The sequence below is a fragment of the Canis aureus genome, chromosome 28 (genome assembly GCF_053574225.1).
Source record: "Canis aureus isolate CA01 chromosome 28, VMU_Caureus_v.1.0, whole genome shotgun sequence".
In the NCBI taxonomy this organism is placed as follows: Eukaryota; Metazoa; Chordata; class Mammalia; order Carnivora; family Canidae; genus Canis; species Canis aureus.
In genome coordinates, this window is record NC_135638.1 from 27154486 (window position 1) to 27168518 (window position 14033).

The following is a 14033-nucleotide window of genomic DNA, read 5'->3' on the forward strand; positions in this document are numbered from 1 at the left end:
TGCATAAAAATTTATAATTATTATAACACATTGCATTGTTCTCTTTGTAATTATATTGTGTCTTTCTTTGTCTATTGTTAGTCTTTGTCTTAAAGTCTATTTTGTACAATATAAGTATTACTACCATGGTTTTCTTTTTGCTTCAATGTGCATGATAAATGCTTTTCCATCCCTTCACTTTCAATCTGCATATGTCTTTAGGTCTGAAATGAGTCTGTTATAGGCCACAGGTAGAGGGGTCTTCTTGCCTTTTTATCCATTCTGTCACCCTGTCTTTTGATTGGAATGTTTAGTCCATTTTACATCAACGTAACTAGTGATAGGTATGTAGTTATTGCCATGAGTTACTTGTTTTATGGTTGTTTTTGTAGTTCTTCTCTGTTCCTTTCTTGTTTTGCTCTTTTCTCTAACAGTTTTCTGGTTTTCTTTAGTGATGTACTTGGATTCCTTTCTCTGTAATTTTGAATATCTATCCCTGATTTAATTAGTGGTTAATAGGAGCACCTGGGTGGCTCAGTGGTTGAGTGTCTGCCTTTGGCTCAGATTGTGATCTTAGGATCCTGAAATCAAGTCCCACACTGGGCTCCCCACAGGGACCCTGCTTCTCCCTCTGCCTATGTCTCTGCCTCTCTCTGTATCTGTCATGAATAAATAAATGAAATATTTTTAAAAATAATAATAAATTGTGGTTAACATTAGGCTTGTGTATAACATCTTAGCATATAGTAGTCTACATTAAGTTGATGGTTGCTTAGGTTTGAACCCATTCTTTACTCCTCTTCTACACCTTGTGCTTAATGTAAATGATGTCACACTTTATATCCTTTTATTTTATTTTGTGAATCCCTTGACTGTTTTTTATAGGTATACTTAATTTTTCATAATATTTGCTTTTATGCTTCCTACTTTTCTTACTCCTGCTTACGGTCTTTCCTTTCCATTCAAAGAGTCCTCTTTAACATTTCTCATAGGGATGGTTTGTGGTCATGAATTAGTTTAACTTCTGTTTTTCCAAGGAACTCTTTATCTCTCGTTCTATTGTGAATGGAATAGAAGTTTTTCTAGATAGAGTATTCTTGGTTGTAGGCTTTTTTCTTCCAGCACATTCAATATATCATCACACTCCCTTCTGATCTGTGCAGTTTCTGCTGAAAAATCAGCTGACAGCCTTAGAAGGTTTCTCTTGTATATAACTGTTTTCCTTTCTTTTGCCAGCTTTAAAATTCTCTTTATCACTACTTTTTGCTAAGATTCTCTCTTTATTGCTACTTTTTGCTATTTTAATTATTATGTGTCTTTTAATTATTATGGTATTATGGACCTCCTCGGGTTGATTTTGTTGGGGACTCTGTGACTCCTGGATCTGGGTTTCTGTTTTCTTCCCTAGATTCAGGAACTTTCCAGCTATTATTTCTTCAAATAAATTTTCTGCCCCTTTTCTCTCTCTTCTCCTTCTGGGATCCCTATAATGCAAATATTATGCATGATGGTGTCACTGGGTCCCCTTAGTCTATTTTCATTTTTTTTTAAGATTTTATTTATTTATTCATGAGAGGCACAGAGAGAGAGAGGCAGAGACATAGGCAGAGAGAGAAGCAGGCTCCATGCAGGGTGCCCGATGCGGGACTTGATCCCGGGCCTCCAGGATCACGCCCTGGGCTGAAGGCAGGCACTAAACCACTGAGCCATCCAGGGATCCCCATTTTTTGTTATTTTTTTCTTTTCTGTCCTGTTCAGCTTGATTGCTTTCCATTATTCTATCTTTTAGGTTGCTTATCTGTTCTGCTTCTTCTAATCTACTATTTATTCCATCTAGTATATTTTTTACTGAGTTCTTCATCTCTGATTGGTTTTTTCTTACCTTTTCTCTCTCTTTGTAAAGGGTCTCACTGAGGTCATCCACGCTTCTCAAGTCCAGCAAATATCTTTATGACCATTACTTTAAGTTCTCTATCAAGCATATTACTTATCTCCATTTCTTTAGTTCTGTTCCTGTGATTTTGTCTTGTTCTTTCATTTGGGACACAGTCCCCTATCTCCTAATTTTTTCTAACTCTTTGTGTTTGTTTTTATGTATTAGGAAAGCCAGCAAGTCTCTTGCTCTTGAAAGTATTTGCCTTATGAAGAAGAGGTCCTATAGTGCAATGTCCCCTTTTCACCAGAACCTGGCACTTCAGGAATGTCTCCTATGTGTGTTGTTTGTGCCCTACTGTTGTGTCTGAGCCACTTTTGCCTTCAGTACAGTAATCTATAAGGGCTCTCAGCCTGTTATGAGCAGGGTTCAGACCCTGTGTTAGTGGACCAGTCTGGAGCTGACTTGGGCTTAATTGAATCAGACCAGGAATTTGCCAGAGCTGTTGTATCACTGAACTGCAGGGCAATTTCCCTGTGTTGTCCCCTGAGAAGCTTTAGTTGATGGGCAGGGCCTGCAGTCAACCAGATATCTGCCCCAACCCATTATTGGGGCCACAGTTGGATTGATGTGTGTGGTTACCTCCCCTCTCGTTGGGGCAGAAATCTCTTTGGAGCAGTGCTGGTCTCTCTCAGGGCTGCTTGGATACCACCAGACTTGTGGCACCTCTTTGGATGGGCTCTGGCTAACAGTGCACTGGAGGGGGCAGGCCTACAAGAGATCACAAGGGTGGGGCATGTGGTATTAGCAAGGTTTAGGCAGATCTGCTGTGGGAGGGAATCTGGATCTGAGGCCTCTCTGGGTGGGGCATATTTGCAGGAGAGCAGGGTTCAGTTGTGCTATTAGCAAATTAGGTAGCTAATATTGCCACTGTGCTGGTTCCTGCAGGTGTCCAGGTATCTAGGTTGGAGGTGGGGGAGGAAAACGTCACCTGCCATCTCTTTTTTTTCTTGGAAAAGTCTCCCTATAATCCATGCCCCAACAGTTCATGCTGAGATTATAAACAAATCTCTCTCCTTTATACCCCAGGATTTTTTCAAACTGCTGCTTCTATGCTGTATCTCTTCAGGGCTGCCTCTTTAGGGCTACAACTCTGCCCTCCTGGCTCTCTCAAAGCCAAGCCTGCTGACTTTTAAAGTCCCAAGTATTTTTAAATACACTTATTGTAAGAACTTGTGAAATTAGGTCCTTCTGGTTTTCAAAGCCAAATGTTATGGGGATTCATCTTCTCCGTGTGGGTTCCCTATGCCTCAGGTGCCTGGTGTGAAGGTCTCTTTCTCTCCTTTCTCTGAACCTGTAGCAGCTCTACCTCCTGTGGACAGTACTATGGATCTGTTTAATTCACAACCATGTCTCCATACTTACTACTCTCTTTAGTGTGGCCTCTTCCTTACATTTAGCTATAGAGAATCTGTTCTGCTAGTCTTTCGGTCATTTTCTGGGCTATTTACACTAATATGGGTGTTTACCTAGTTGCATCTGTGGAACAAAGTGAGCTTAGGGTCCTCCTACTCTGTCATCTTCCCTGGAAGTCTATCTAATAAAATTTAAATAATGTTTATTTAACCCTCCCAAGTCTAGTAAGTTAATAAGTGCTGGAGATTTGATTGAAAACAAATCACTCTAACTCCAGCTTTAGAGCTATGCTCCTTTCTTGAGAAAAACTATACCCAAACTTGTAGATATATATTCATATCAATAGGAAAAAACAGAGCATGTATACAATTATTATAAATTTTATCTGCATAGTCATATATTATTTACATCATAAATAATGAACAAAAATAAAAATAAAAGAACTGTTATAGAAATAGAAATACAATTATACTAACTAGAAATACAATAGAAATAGAAATACAAATTATACTAAACTTTCTCTCATTTCAGATTACCATTCTTATTACCTTTATGTTTGTCTAATTCTAATTTATATTCCTAATTCTAGTGCAAAATATATTATCTTGCCTATAGCAGCTACTCAATAAATGTTGTGAATAAAAGATTATGAAGTTTACTCTATGTTGTTACACTCTATATCAGTGCTATAACATACTGACATATTTGAATGCAAATGTGCTCAAAAGCAGTGTCCTTGAATCGATTTTTAATATATCTGCTAGCTTTCAGCTGCTAAAGGTCAAGCTTCAGTCATCTTCCTCAGAGCATTAGTTAAAAGAGAGTTTTTTATATAGCATGAACAGCTGGTATCCCAAAAGGGACATTAGCAAGGAGAAGAAGGAAAGTCCTCAAAGGCATACATATTCCATTCAAAATTGTTTGCTTAATTCTCCTATCTGTAATCCTACAGAAAATAAACGTTGTCTCTTTAAAAACCCTAGATCTGCTAGGGAATTTGTGATTGTTTAATAACCATGGCTCTCAATTTTTTTTTCAATGAATGGAATAAACTATAGGTATAGATCTTCAACCTGGAGATGATTGTCTGTGGACTGGATAGAAGTGTGTGTTTTATTTCCTTCCCCACCAGATGAGAGAGTATAAAAGCAGTCACCTGTCAACCCACTCTAGCAATGAAATTCAGCAGCCTATTGTCCCAATCACTGCTCTCAATCACCCTAAACGGCCTCCAGAGGCCATCATTATTATAGGACATGTTCCTAAGAGTAGATAAATGGAACTCCACCTGCCAGCCTGCATAGGGAAAGATGGACATTCTTGGCCAAAAATATGAAAGGGCCTGGAGCTTTATTGACATTTACATCAAAAATAGTTAGCAATGAAAGCAGCTGTTGTGGCGTGCTTTCACCACGACGTGTTTGGAATATGCTGTGAATTGAAATACAGACCTCCTGACAAGCAATTTACCTTCTGTCAGTCTCCATGTGCTTGCAGCATTACTGGGTACTCGCTGTGATAGGCCACTTAAAGCTGCACATGTGTACAGTTTGGATGAAAGATTAACTACAATTTGAGGCAGGAAGTAACGAATTGTGGAGTGTCATTCATAATGGCCTACATTGTCATCTGCAGGGTGACACCATAGCAAGAAGGTGCCTCTGTTGTGACTGCCTTATGGAATCAGATGTCATTCATTCTAATGAAGATCTGACTACAATTCTAATAAGCAGAGTGCAAGACATCTCAGGACTGGAAGCATTAATCTGCCTTGTTTGTTGACATTATAAGGATGACTAAAATGACATTATGCAAGAAATTCTTTCAGAAGTGATTCAATAGGGGCAATTGCAACACAATGTATAATGGCCCAGAACAAAAGATGTGCCAGAAGTTAATTTCTGTATTTATTCTTTGCAGTTGATTCAGTACATTGAATTCCCCCTCACTTAAAAAATTTCTACTAGATGAAATATTATGATGTCTCATGAGTAAAGTACTGATTTGATTGTTTTGTCTAAGTAATATGTAGAATTCCAGTCTCTTTAATGGAAAATTCTATATCAAGTTTTGGCAGCATTTTCCAAAAGCAATGTACCATTTATTATGAATAAGAGTAGATTAAATACTTAGCTATTCTTTCCCTAAAATTATTGCCCTAAACCATGCTGTCTGCAACTCTAGAAACAATATTTAGGCAAATCTAAAGAAAAATAAGTATGGGAAAAACTGGTGTAGTTTTTCCTCCCTTGGCTAAGAAGCTCATCATTTTCAATCTGATAAACTGCTCAACAGTGTAGTCCATGGACAACTGCCAAAGCTGATATTTCTATAGAAATCAAGTGCCTTATAAGTCATAATCAACTTTATTAGTTATTACACATTTGATTTTGAAAAGAGGACAGAGTTTCATTTTCCTCTGTAAGTGTTGGAAAGCTGTTCTGTGTCTCTTTCCTTTCACAAACATGTGATCCTTTGGGTTCCTTGGGTTAGTGGCTGATGTGGAAACAATTCATAATAGTTTAATTCTTTGCAACTGAAGTAGGAAGAAAGCATTTAGTACAACGATATCTTCAAACATCCAATGCACTTACTCTTATGATTACGTATCCAAGATTCCTGTAGTTTATTGTCAATCCACAACCACCCTAGTATCTAATTTTGTGATTTTCACTTTACTGCTAAAATCATAGATTGTGTGTGTCCAGCATTTCTACTTCTGCTTCAGATCAAAGTGTGGTTTAAAGTCCTTAATGAGCTTGGGAATCAAGGCTTTCAACCTCCTCATGCTAGCCCAGCTGTTCCGGAAATCTAAAACTATCAAGAAAAACAAGGTTTTTGTTTGTTATTTGTTTGTTTGTTTGTTTTACGCTCTACTTTGCCAAAAAAAAAAGAAAAAAAGAGGTGGATATTATCACTAGTCTCTGATGTATACTGAAAGATTTTACTAAACTTACTTCAGAAGTAAATTCTGTAAATAACAATTCCAAACATGTTCCTATGAGTATAAATATATGCATGTATTCCAGAGACCACAAATTCACAGAATCATTTGTTGTGATTGGCTCTTGGGGGTTTGGCAGCTAATGCTGGCTCAACCCAGAAAATTTATGTGAGGTGAGTTCTAACAGGCCTGTGTATATCAAAGCAGAGGCGATACTGTGGGCGACTTTTCACTTTCAGTGAAACTGCCTTAATTGAGTCTTTTGGTAGCTTCCAGCCAATAAATAGCTGAAGGAAATCACCAGCAGCTGTCTAGCTGCTGGCAGACGTAGGCTTTAAGGCAGCCATGCAAATTAGCATGTTTCTGGAGCCCCTCCCAAAAAACAAATGAGCTGCAAACACCAAAGTTTTCATTGAATGGCTTACTTTTGCCTTTCTATTATCAGGCCTGTTCCTAATTCCTATTTCTATTCCTATTGTTGCTAACAATCTACCCCAAATTTAGTGGCTTAAGCAGTACAAATCTATTACCTTATAGTTCTGAAAATCAGAGCACAAAAATGGAATTTACCTAAAGTCAAGGTGTCAGAAGAATTATATTTTTTTCTGGAGCCTTTAGAGCAGAATCTGTTCCTTTCTTTTCCAATTTTTAGACACCACTTGCATACTTTGGTTTATAGCCCCTTCCTCCATCCTCAAAACACGTAATTCAATACTCCTCTCTAACTCTGACTCTCCTGCCTCCCTCTCCCCCTAATAACGATTCCTGTGATTATACTGGACCCATCTAGATAACCTTCCCATCCAAAACCCTTAACTTAATCACATCTGCAAAATCTTTGCTGGGTAAAGAAATATAATCACGGGTTCTGGGGATTAGAATTTGGACATATTTAAGAAGCTCAAAGATGCTTCCTACACCTAATTGTAGGAATGCTTTCTATGTCCATTGCATTTTTCCCCTTTAAAAACTTCAGAAGTAGTGATGACAGGTAGGAATGACTATCACTCCTACATGTGAGTGAGGAAATGGATGCCCTGAAATACTCTTGACTTGCCCAATCTTACATTGCTTTAGGCAGAATTGTATGTCCGGGATTGTAAAAGGGATGGAAAACTCATCGCTTATTTTTTTTTTTTAACTCTACTTTTGTACCTGTATGAGAGGAACTGGGCTACCACAGAGGCATGCAGAGAAGACCTGGTCCCACTTGACGATATTGCATCTAGCCAAATTCTTTTCAGTGCCAGCCTCTCACAGCTTGCGTCTCTGCTTTCCTTGGATTCTGAAGCTAGGTTTAACAGACCAAATCTTTCACTTCCCTTTCTTAATTCTCCCATCTGCTCTTCTTCTTAGGCCTATTCTCCCAAAAGCACCCATCCTCTGAAAGAATCCATCATTTCAGATGAATAAGAATCTCAAAAAATATTATTTATTGGACACAGCATTAGATGGTACTGTTTGGTAGACTGGAAGTACGGTCACAACATCACATTTCCAACAGTGAAGTAGTGAGGCCAGGATTCAAATCTCAGTATATCCTTTTCAATCCAAATAACCTTGGTCAGAATACTTTGTGCTTCTCTGAGCCTCAATACCCTTTTCTTCAAAGAGGTGATAATATGTCACAGTTGTTATAGATTAAAAAGAATGACATATGATAGTACCATGCTGGTATGTGGAGTGTTTAACAGATTTTTTTTTTACCTTCTTTTCTCTTATTGCCTGGAGAAAAGAATAACTTAATCATAGGTTCATGTTAGGAGTATGTGCACATTAAAAAGCCAAGAGAGGAAATTTTTATTTGACAAAATTTAACATAGGTAAATAAAACTAAAAATTTGGAATCTTGAGTATTATGACAGGTGCAGAGGTGCTTCTAGGTGAGCATCTTCCAGCTATTTGTCAAATCTCATTACATAAGTGTAGATGCAAATTTGCAGCCATTCTAATAAATTACATGGGATATTGCTTCAGATATATGATAAAAAATGACTAGGTAATACAAATCTATTTCCTTAATACAAGACTATCATGGGGAAATGGAAAAAAGTAAAATAAAAGTTCTTGTTCTATCACCTTCATTCCACTCTCCTTCATTTTGTTCAATTCCATTTATGATTTACCCATATATTAAGTTATTTGATATTTCTTGAACATGTACTGTGTGCCATATACATGATTCTAGGAATACTATAATTAATCAAGCTTGGTTGGTTTTCCAAGATGGCACAGACTAGTAGTGACAATGAAAGAGAATGAGTACTATGATAAAAGTATGCCAAGATGCTTTAGGAGCAAAGCGAAAGGGTATCCATTTTAGCCATTACGGTAAGAGAGTCAGGGTTATCTTCCTGGGAAAGGAATTTCTAATATGAGAACTGAATAATAAATAGGAATTACTCAGGTTAGGAGAGGAAGCAGCAAGAGTATTCTAGGCAAAAGCAGAGCATATACGAAGACTTGAAGAAGAGAGCACGGGGCATGTTTAAGGAAATATATGACATTCATGTGGCTGGAGCAATTTGTAAAACATTAGGAAATTAGGAAATATGCTATCCTTTTCTCCTTTCTCAGATCCAATAGCCTTCTTGAAAGAAATGTGGCCACTCTCTGCCTCCCTTCCTCACTCACACCCTCCCAGGGTAGAGGACATGCAACTGTTTTTCTACCAGAGAAAATTCCCCAAATGTTTTCCAACCAATTTAAAATGTTTCCCTCATTTTAGCACTGACCATTTTTCCACAACTCTGAACCCATACTTTGGGGGAAATATTCTCATGCTTTAGACTCCATCAGAGTAATTCCAATCTTATCATATAAGGTTAGCAAATAGGGATTGAAAAAAATATATAAGGCAGCCCATCCTACCTGGAATTAAGCAGAAAGTGTTCCAACAATTCCTGTATTTGGCCTTCCACATGCAAGGTGTGATCCAGTCAGGAGAGTGAGTGGCTATACATCTACTGAATGGATGCTACTTTGGGAGTCAGCCTGAAAACTGCCCCCCCTTACCTTGTCACAATTAATACTTCTTTTCTATAATTGCCAACTTCTATAAAACAATCACACAAGAAGCAGGAATTAGATATTATAGATTATCTTTCTTTAATCCAAGGAAATTTATTCTACACATTTAAAAGAAGAGAAAGAGGACCCCAGGTAGTAGAATATACTGGAGTTTGAGTCTTTTATGTGTTGGGGAACCAAAGGCAGGAAGAGTTGGAGGACTTTCCCCTTAATTTAAGGTCTGTCTTTTCATATGGTCTGTCTATTAAGAGCACAAAGAGCCAACAGAATAGAATACAAGGTCCTATCTCAATGCAACAGAGCTTTATTAGAGGGAAGCATGGGAAACTTTCAGAGTTAGGTGATATTAAGTTTGGACATATGAATCTGTTTCCAACAACACATCTAAAAATTGGATTTAAAAGACCTCCAAATGGACCTGGAATAAAACCATTGGAAACTTAGCTAATCAATTCCTTACTGGTAAAGAATCAGATCTATAAAGCTACCTATAGTAGAAGTGAAAATGGAAAAAAGTAAACACACACACACACACAAAATAACATGAAACGAACAAACCAAACACAAGAAAATGAAAAGAATTCCATAGAACAAGGGGACTGGAAAGACTCAGAGGAAAAAGAGAACTCCTAAGGTAATTTACTGTAACTATCAAAACAATCATAAAACTGTTGAAAACTCAGTAGGATACAATAAAATACAACCTTTATAAATGGGAATTCATACATAAAGAAGACAGAAGAAAGAAAAAGAGTGAAATAAAAATGAGATGAGTATGCTAAGGAAAACTACCACTAAACAAAACACATCATAGAATTATAATAAAAAGTATAGTTGACACTACATAAAATCAACTCAGTAATAAGGAAGATAAACTTAGAAAGAAGGATTAAAATAACAAAAAAACAAAACAAATGAGAGATGATGGTGGACCAGAAATTGCAACATAGCCTCGGAATTATTACTGCTTCAGGGATAAACCAAAAAAACTCTAACCAAAGCAATAATTCAAAGACAAAATTTCAGAAAATTTAATGAGCTCATAAGAGACCTGGGGATGCAGATTTTGATATGCACACAGGTTCTTTGCAAAAATCAGTGAGAAGCCATGAACTCAGAAAAAACATTTGACAAAATCCAACATCTTTTAATGATAAAAACTCTCAACAGACTGGGAATAGAAAGAAATCACCTCAACATAATAAAAGCTGAGGTACCTGGGTGGCTCAGTTGGTTAAGCACCTGACTCTTGGTTTCAGCTCAGGTCATGATTTCATGGATTATGAGATGGAGCCCCTTGTAGAGCTCCATGCTTAGCAGGGAGTCTCAAATTCTCCCCCTCTGCCCATTCCTCCACTTGCTTATGTGCTTGCTGTCTCAAATAAGTATTTTTAAAAAATCATAATAGAAGCTATATATGACATACCCATAGTTAACATTATACTCAACAGAGAATGACTATAAGCTTTCCACCAAAATTAGGAACAAAGCAAGGATTCTAACTCTCATCACTTTTATATAACCTAGTACTGGAAGTTCTCACCAGAAATTGAGCAAGAAAAATAAATAAAAGACATCCAAACTAGAAAGGAAGCAGAATCACAACCACTGAGCCACACAGGTGCCCCTTCTCTGCCTCTCTCTTTCTGTCTCTCATGAATAAATAAATAAAATCTTTTTTTAAAAAAAGTTTGCAAAAAAATACCTATGAGAACTAATAAAAGAAGTCTGCAAAGTTACAGGATGTAAACTTGATATATAAAAATCATTTGTAATTCTATACACTAATAACAAACCATTTGAAAAAGGAAATTAGGAAAACAGTCTCATCTATCATAGCACCAAAAACATTAAAATGCCTAGGAATAGAAGGCCAACGTCACTAATCATCTGGGAAATGCAAATGAAAACCACAATAAGATATCACCTCACACCTGTCAGAATGGTTAGAATCCAAAAGACAAGAAATAAGTGTTGGTGAAGATATGGAGAAAAAGGAACCCTGATGCACTATTGGCGGGAATGTAAATTGGTACAGCCCCTATAGAAAACAGAATAAAGGTCCCTCAGAAATAAAAAAAATGGTATACCAAGTGATCCAATAAGTCCTCTGTTGGGTATCCACCCAAAGAAAATGAAAACACTAATTTCAAAAGATACATGCATCCCAATGCTTATTGCAGCATTGTTTACAATAGCTAAGATGTGGAAGCAATCCAAGTGTCCATCAATAGGTGAATGGATAAAGGAAAGGTGGTGTATATATGTGGAATATTACCGAACCATAGAAAACGATGAGATCTTGCCATTTGTGACATCATGGATGGACCTAGGGGGTATTATACCAAGTGAAATGTGAAATAAGTCAGACAGAGAAAGACAAATACCGTATGATTTCACTTATATGTAGAATATAAAGAACAAAACAAATGAACAAACAAAAAGCAGAATCAGACCTATAGATACAGAGGATAAACTCATGGTTGCCACTGGGTAGTGGGAGATACAAACTTCCAGTTATGCACATGTTCTCTCTCTCCCAAATAAGTAAATTTTTGAAAAGAAAAGAAAAGAAACTAAGGATACCTGGGTGGTTCAGTGGTTTAGCATCTGCCTTAAGCTCAGGGCATGGTCCTGGGGTCCCCGGATCAAGTTCCACATCAGGCTCCCTTCAAGAAACCTGCTTCTCCCTCTGCCTGTGTCCCTCTCTGTGTGTCTCTCATGAATAAATAAATAAAATCTTAAAAAAAAACCCTCAAATTCAGCTGTAAATTTATACAATAAACATAAAACATAATCTTGGGATGTTCGAAAGAAAAGTGATGGGATAAAGATACATTTAAATACTAGACAAAAGGAAGCTGATGAGTTGATATCAGAACTAACAGCACTTAATGTGATATGATAAACAAAATATTTCACCAATAACAAATGACAATCATAACCTGCATTCATTGCAACCTTGCCTCACATACAAAGCAAAAATTATCAAAATAATATGGAGATCAGCAAATCTATAATCATAGTGGTATACTTTAACAAAAATCTAGAGCCAAAATCAGTGAGGGTATAAATTAGAACAGCTTAATTAGCAAATTAAGTCCAATGGATTATTCTAAAGACACTGCTATATTCCCAAAATAGAGATAATATTTTTATTCTTCAAGGAGAGTTGGAATCATCACAAAAATTGACCATGTATTAGGCCCCAAAAGGATGTTGCAAAGTCTAAAAAACTAGAAATCTATAGTGAAAATATATTCCCCCAATTTTACGTATTTGGGAACCAAAGCAAATCTAAATAATTCAGAGTTAAGGAAGAAAATTTGTAATGGAAACTTCAAAATATTCAGACTATGTCATTGTAAATGGTGATTTTAAGAGCTCACTGCCTTCCTTAGTTTTAGTTTGGTCTGCATCTCAGTGACTCTTCCCAAAGCCTGACACCCCATCCAGACTATTCTGTCCTCAGTTTCTCCAAACCCTGTGGGAACTTTTGAAGACTGTTCCCTTTATAGTTCCTGTCATCATTTGCCCCACCCAGCAGAGGTTGGCTCTGCCTGTATCAAGATTAGTGTTCAACAACCAAACCTAGGACCCTGTGAATCTCTGGAGCTCTTTCTCTGTGACCTGCCCCCTGCCTCCCTGGTTCTCCACTCCAGATTCCAGCTGCTTGAACCTCCTCTAACTCCAGCCTCTGTCACCCTGACCCAGCTAGTCCCTTGTGGGATCCTTGCTCTGCATGCTAGTCAGGAAAATGCCTCTGGGCAGAAAGCCAGAGCAGACATTCTCAGAGATCACACAGTCCTGTTGTGCAATGTCTGAAAATAGTCCCATATATTTTTGTCCAGTTTTTAGTTATTTACAGCAGGAAGGCAAGTCCAGCACCAGGTTACTCCCTCATAACTGGAAGCAGTAGATTGACCCATATGATTTTAGCATTTTTTCCCCATTCACTATTTGAATGTGAAAATGACTCTCATGTGAAACTTTCCTTTCTACTTCTCTCTTATTTTTCTCACTAGTTTCAAAACAATTTGAAATTTGGTTTCTAAGTAAACTCCAGAAGCCACAAGTCTAGGATGAGCGAAATATTTAAAAGTTAGATACTAAACAACCCAAAAGTAGGAGGTAATGCTTTTAACTCATTTAAGATGAGTACAGAATATTGACATCTATTAATATCATACCAAAGACCTCCTTTCACAACCACTAACAAAGCAAACAGAAATTCTGAGAAGGCCATGGCAGTGATACAGTGACCTCATAATTCTTTTGCTTCTCCTCCCCATTATGTGATACCCTTCCTAAGTCACAAGTTGCAAGGGATAACCCTCTCCATATGATTATATTCACAGTTATCTTTACTTTTGTTTTCATCTAGATAGCAACCAATAAGACTTATATAGTCACAGAACTAACTGAACCAAATTAAGTTACTATAATCTTCACAGCTGAATTCCTATAGTACCATGGTCATTCTGTAATTACTGTTCAACTCTCCCATTTCATGTAGGTACAATTTGGCTTTCGTCATGCTGGACAGTACTCTTTTGTTGGGCTCTTTCATGCTATGCTACTATCTCTGAGTGCTCACACAAATGCAAATTTCCCAGTGGGATCTCCATAACTGTCCCATTTCACCTCCTTCAACCAGCCCTGCATACTCCCATTGCACCTGAAGGATCAAATGCTTCATGATTAGGAAAACCTCCTTGACGCTTCTTTCCTTCACTTCTAATTTCCACTGAATAAAAGGCACCAGCATAGGGAGATCATTCCTTTGCTTCT